Source organism: Pantherophis guttatus, chromosome 2, assembly GCF_059756535.1.
Source record: "Pantherophis guttatus breed Tessera chromosome 2, ASM5975653v1, whole genome shotgun sequence".
NCBI lineage: Eukaryota > Metazoa > Chordata > Lepidosauria > Squamata > Colubridae > Pantherophis > Pantherophis guttatus.
In genome coordinates, this window is record NC_142064.1 from 70604690 (window position 1) to 70611151 (window position 6462).

A 6462-nucleotide genomic window follows, 5' to 3' on the forward strand; every position below is an offset into this window, starting at 1 on the left:
ATAAAGTATAACCTCTTCTAACAAAGTTGAAACAGTATAATTTATTTTCCATGGTTTTAACCTTACAAATGGAATTGGAGTATAAATAAATGACGGTGTACCATAAGCCATAGTTAATGTCTGCACGGAAATTGCTGAAAATTTGGTCTGTTTCTTGCTTCAGTAACAGAGCGTGGTTAGAATCATTAACGTATTCCATTTCATAATAATTCAACATACAGTGAGAAAGAATGAATACTCACTGCTTTAAGTGCTCAAATTGAGTAGAAAGATAAGCTATAAAAAGCAAATATATCACATTTTGCTTCACAGTCTCTGACAGCAAGAAATTGCTAGAGTGAAACACCTGTGTCATCAATGATCATCTATGGATTCTGAAAAAATTGGTTGCATTTCACCTTCGTGGGAGCCAAAATAAAATTATTGACAAAGCAATTTAATAGCAGAAACTAAAATAAAGATCAAAGGGGAAAAAGGCTAAACTTAATAAAAACATATTGTGTTTTTAAAATACAGTAGAGAAGAAGAACCATAAGGATTTTCTATTTTGTATTTTTGAAACTCTTTTTTAAGTCAGTTAAAACTACAATCCACAACTTTCTGCTGCTGGTGGAAATGATACAAAGACTGCACCTGTGTGATCCATGGAAGCAAGGTAATTCTTGATAGAAAAACAATACAGGGTCCCAAATTGAATGTTCCCAGGTTGAATGGGTCTCTCCCATCTCTGAAATGCAAGTGGACCAAATCCTATTCTTTAGCAGTTGATTCTTCTCTCCCAGTTCCCGGCTTCACAGGACCTATACAGATAGTCCTGACTTTTTATCCTAAGACAGGGGTCGGCAACCTTAAACACTCAGAGCCATTTGTGCCTGTTTCTCACAGAAAACACCGGAAGCCACAAAACCCTTTTGACATCTAAAATGAAGATAACACTGCATATATCATTTTTAACCTTTATGCTATGTATAAAAAAATGATAGTGTGTTGCATTTATGAAATCAATGAACTGCTACAAAGAAAACAATTTTTTATTTCTGCATGCAACAAAAACATTTTGAACTCCGAAAAAAAAGATGCTGGGTTGAAGGTTACTCTCAAATAAAATAATTGTCTATTTCAGTCCTCCTCATATTTATGAAATAAAAAGCCGAACTTAAATTACCCACCTGCAGCAAACCAAAAATGCCATCTGTTTCTGTGTGCCATCATCCTTTTATCGTGTGTACTGACGGGTTAATGTGATTTTTACTCCTGAACCTCAGCGCATAGCGTCTGCACATCAGGGGCTGTAAGACGTCACCTTTTCTTGGATTTATCCATGGTTGGCCGACCGGGGGTTGAAAAGCTCAATAAATTACATGCCGGCAGGTGTCACACATTGGTGGTTATGACACATATTTTGAGCGACAGGGAGCCGCAGCGGAGGGATGAAAGAGCCACATGTGGCTCCAGAGCCACGGGTTGCCGACCCCTGCCCTAAGGGGAAGAAACAAAAAGTTGTTGCTATTTTTCCCTGGCTTGCAGACATTTTACTATGTAAGAGAGCCAGTGTGGCCCAATGATTAAGGCACCAGGCTAGAAAACAGGAGACAGTGAATTCAAGTCTCACTTCAGCCATGGAAGCCAGCTGGGGGACTGGGCCAATCACTCCTTCTCAGTCCTGCCCATTTCACAGGGCTGTGGTTGTGGGGAAAATAGGAGGAGGAGGGTTTGTTGGATATGCTTGCCACCTAGACATTGATATATATAATAAAGGTGGAATAACAAACAAACTAATAATATGAGAAGATCTAAGTTTCTAAGTCTCCAACTGTAAAGGATACGGTAGCAGATGAGGAGAAACATCTCTGTCCATCTCAGGAGACTTTTAGCCTGCCACAATAAATCAGGCCTCCAACCAGACAGATATATAGAACTGCAGTCTTCAGAATTCCCAAACACTATAGCCGAAACTAGAAGCCAGGCCCTATCACACCTGGCTGGACAAGCTGAATTAGATGTAATGGGAATTCCATAAGGTGAAGTCCACAGTCTTAAAGTTGCAAAATTTGGACACCCTTGCTGTAGAATATCTGATGAGCTAACAGGTTTGATTCACATTTGCTTCAGTATTCTAAAATATGAGCTTGATTCTTATATCCTATTATATCATTTCAATGATTCCTATTTTATGTGCTTTGGCAGACATAAGAGAAAAAAAAAGATTGATGCTAGATTAATATATTAATTTTTAAATTGAAGCAATCAATTGGGGTTTGAAAAATGAGATCAATTCTTCAATTTTAATGGGATGCTGGGGATAGCCATTAGAGAGAAAATTGTTTGCGAATGCATTGATATGCCAAATTCCAATTCTAATGGATGCATAATTCTAAACATCATATGCCCTTTCCTTATAATGAATTCATTGATGGGAAAATTTTAATACTATCTCAAGATTCTTGGTCAATAGAGAAAACAACTTATAAGTTATTTGTTAATATCTTTTTTGAACAGATTTAATATATTGTGGTTTAGCAAATACATTAATACCTGTTTGAACGATTGTGAACTCTGCCAATGTAACTGCCATCATGTATTACAAGCTACCACTGATGCCACCAACAATGGATCTGCCTGTTACCTGTTTTCATAATAGATACAATGGTTACAAGTTCTGTTCACAAACGTTATTATTACTTGGCCATGAAGATTTTATATTTGATTTTGACTGGTAAATGCTTTGTTTTTCTTACATCTTAATAGTAAGATGCTTAATCCAAGATAATTATAACTGATATTACAATAAACAGTATTCCCAACCTGATGTAATGGTATCATTCAAATACTTTAGGTAAAGAATTCTGTAAGTTGTAGTTCCCCAAAATCCAAATGGACAAAAGCAGGATGGAGAAGGTTGGCATTAATTGTTGGCAGTCATAAAGCATTTAGGCAACTTCTGAAGATATAGTATGTATTGCTAGCACTTGGACTGGAAACAAATTGTGTCAATAGCCAAGACATGTCAAAGCAGACTTGACCTTCTGCCATGCCTGGTACACTCAAGAATCAAAGGATTATTCAGATCTTCAAGGAAGTCCTTAATACTAGAGTATTAAAGAGTCTAAAACAAGTCAAGTGATTCTCTCTGGCTTTCCAGTTTCTAGAAGCCTTGTAGTAAGGCAATTCTTAATATTTACTTCTGCTAGCTATCCTTCTTCCTTTGCTTTATTCTCCAGATTAACTGGTGGTAGCCTTTGAAATTGCTAGGTATTCATATCTGCAATCCTACAAGTCAGCATTTCAGTATGCTGATTTATATGCATTATTCTCACAATTATTTTGTATTCTTCTATTTCTAATCTTGAAAAGAAAATGCCTTCTCTCTTCGATGATACTGGTAGCAGGAGTAAACTGTTTTGATCACTGATCAAATTATGATATTCATACATGCGTAATTCATCAATTAGAATGGCTTCCTTAATTTTCAATTTTTGTTAATTTTTTTCAATAAGAAGCACTACATTCTTAACTCCATTCATCCCATTCATTACATTATTGAAATTCTTTGGTAAGCATTATAAGACATTAGTAGGCTGATTAAATGATGACATTTTTTTTCTATATTTGGGAACAGTTAAGTGGCTTAAAGCACCAGCTAAGACCTTGCATAATGTACTGAGTCATGATCTCATCATTCAACTTTAAGCATTGGAGCCTTAACCACTTGGCAATTGTACAACTGCACAGGAATGAAAAGAAAATGCAGAAAATCACACTCTTCATTTCACTGAACCATTCATTTAGTGAGCGTTTGAAGTTACAGAGGCACTGAAAAAAGTGACTTTTGACCATTTTTCACATGACTGTTGCAGCATCCCCATGGTCATGTGATCAAAATACAGGGGCTTGTCAAACACCATGTATTTATGACAGTTACACTCTTCTAGGGTGAAGTTATCACCATTTGTAACCTTCTTGCCCAGTTTCTGACAAGCAAGGTCAATGGGGGAAGCTCGATTTACTTAACAATCGCGTGATTCATTTAACAGCTGCGGTGGTTTGCTTTACTGTGGCAAAAAAAAAAAAAAAAAAAAAAATGGGGCAAAACTCACTTTGCCTTGGACTCAGTTGTGGTCATAAATTGAGGACTATCTGTATTTAAAAAAAAAAATCTAGAAAGCAATTGGATTAGAATTCTAACCAGATACCATCTATTTCTATCTTTTAAATGTTAGTTTGTGGTGTATGGTTAGTAGTTCACACTATGACCCATAAAATTACATACATCCTACTACTACATTCTATCCCTGAAAGCTGCAGACGAACATTTATTGAGTTTTCATTGTCCTGAGTTCAGGTAAAATCCAGAGATCCTAAATTAGTCCAAGCAAGCTTCTGTTTTTTGCTTTCTATGCATTAGCACTCTGATCCAAAGCACTGAAAATGACTTCATTTCTCTTTTTTAAAAATCACCCTGGTCTGTGTTGTCTAAGAAAATTCTTCTGTGACTTCCCATCCCAAAGTCCTTCAAGATGCAGATGGAGAATGACTACAAAGAGAGAGAATGCATTCCAAACTCACCTCAACTGAGTTTTCCCTAATTGTAGTCCCTCTAGATAGCTAGGATGCAACTTCTAAATTTCCAAGCACTGTTTCATTAACATAAAGCATTTGCAAACTGGAATAGAGTGGAATGGAATGGAATAAGAAAGAATAGAATGGAGTGGAGTGGAGTGGAGTGGAGTGGAGTGGAGTGGAGTGGAGTGGAGTGGAGTAGAGTAGAGTAGAGTAGAGTAGAGTAGAGTAGAGTAGAATGCAATGCAATGCAATGCAATGCAATGCAATGCAATGCAATGCAATGCAATGCAATGCAATGCAATGCAATGCAATGCAATGCAATGCAATAGGATTTATTGGCCAAGTGATAGGACACACAAAGAACTTGTCTCTGGTGCATAAGCTCTCAGTATACATACAAGCAACAAAGTGATAAATCATAAAGCATAAGATACAATCATAAATCATAAGATACAGCCAACAAAGTGATAGTCATAAGATACCAATAGGAGTAGGTAATAGGAAAGGTGAGAAGGATAATAGTAATACAGGTCTACTACATGGGTAAATATCCTTTGGCATAAGACAGTGCTGTGGGAATTAGGTGTTTAGCAGAGTGATGGTATGGGGGAAAATCCTGTCTTTGTGTCTAGTTGTTTTGGCATGCAATGTCCTATAGCAGCGTCTTGAGAGGAGTGGTTGAAACAATTTATATCCAGGATGTGAGTGGTCTGTAGATACTTTCTCAGCCATTTTTCTGAACTGTGAAGTATACAGGTCCTCAACGGAAGGCAGGCTGATTGTAATTGTTTTTTCTGTAGTCCTAACTATCGACTGAAGTTTGCACCTGTCCTGTTCGGTTGCTGTACCAAACCAGACAGTTACAGAAATACAAATGACAGACTCAATAATTACTCTGTAGAACTGTATCAGTAGCTCCTTAGGCAGTAGTTTGCTTCAGAGGTTATTCTCCCTAGATTCATTTTAGCTTCATCCCGGATTAGTTCTGCTTAATATTTTATATTTCTTTTCAAGGTTCCCAGTCTCCCAACTTTCTGCTATTAATCATGATGTAGCAAATTCCAATATACTCAAAGTTGGAATAGGCTGAGTTGGAGACTTAAACATCCAGGCTGTTGCTACCAAGAGGATCCCATCCACTATCCAAATGGATAGGAAAATTGTTCTAATTATGAAGACCTGGTATATTTATCTTTTAACTCAAGTTCTATTTCATGATTGTTTAAGATTTTAACAGAAAAACCCATTGTACTTTATTATTCTTGAATATCACAGGCATTCTCACTAAGCCAGAAGTTTTGTTGGTCTTCCTGACCTTAAACCCAAATAAGCCTGTACTGACTGATAGCCTCTACCTTATCACCTTGGGCTCCTTTGCAGCTAAATCCTCACATAACCTGCTTGGCCTGGTTTCCCCCACCCCATCCAGTCCTGCCTAGAATTCAGAAGAATGCATATTGCTGTTCTTTGTGTGCCTTTATATAAAGGAGGTTTTGATTAGCAGAAAAATTCTCTGATAAGATTAGATTCTCCCAATCTCTGTAACTTGGAGCAGAATTAATGGCCAACTGTATCACACTGGGCAGTTCCTCTCTCAAAGTATATTGCACATAAATGATACTGCAAGCAAGGTGTGTGTGCGTGTGTGTGGGGGTTTATATTCAAATAATCGCTATATTGTTATATTAGCTTTCCTTCTGGGTTTTTGAGGTTCCTTTTCAGGTCTCTGAATACTGCATCTTTTCTCTCTTTCCTCCACTTGGATGATGTATTAGTCCTCTGGAAAATCAAGAAAAAAAATATTAAATAATTTCATGTTCAAGATACCTGGAGAAATTCAGAGTTTCTTAAGCTAGAAAAATTCAAAGAGTTTTAGAACAGCCATCAATTTAGTGCCTT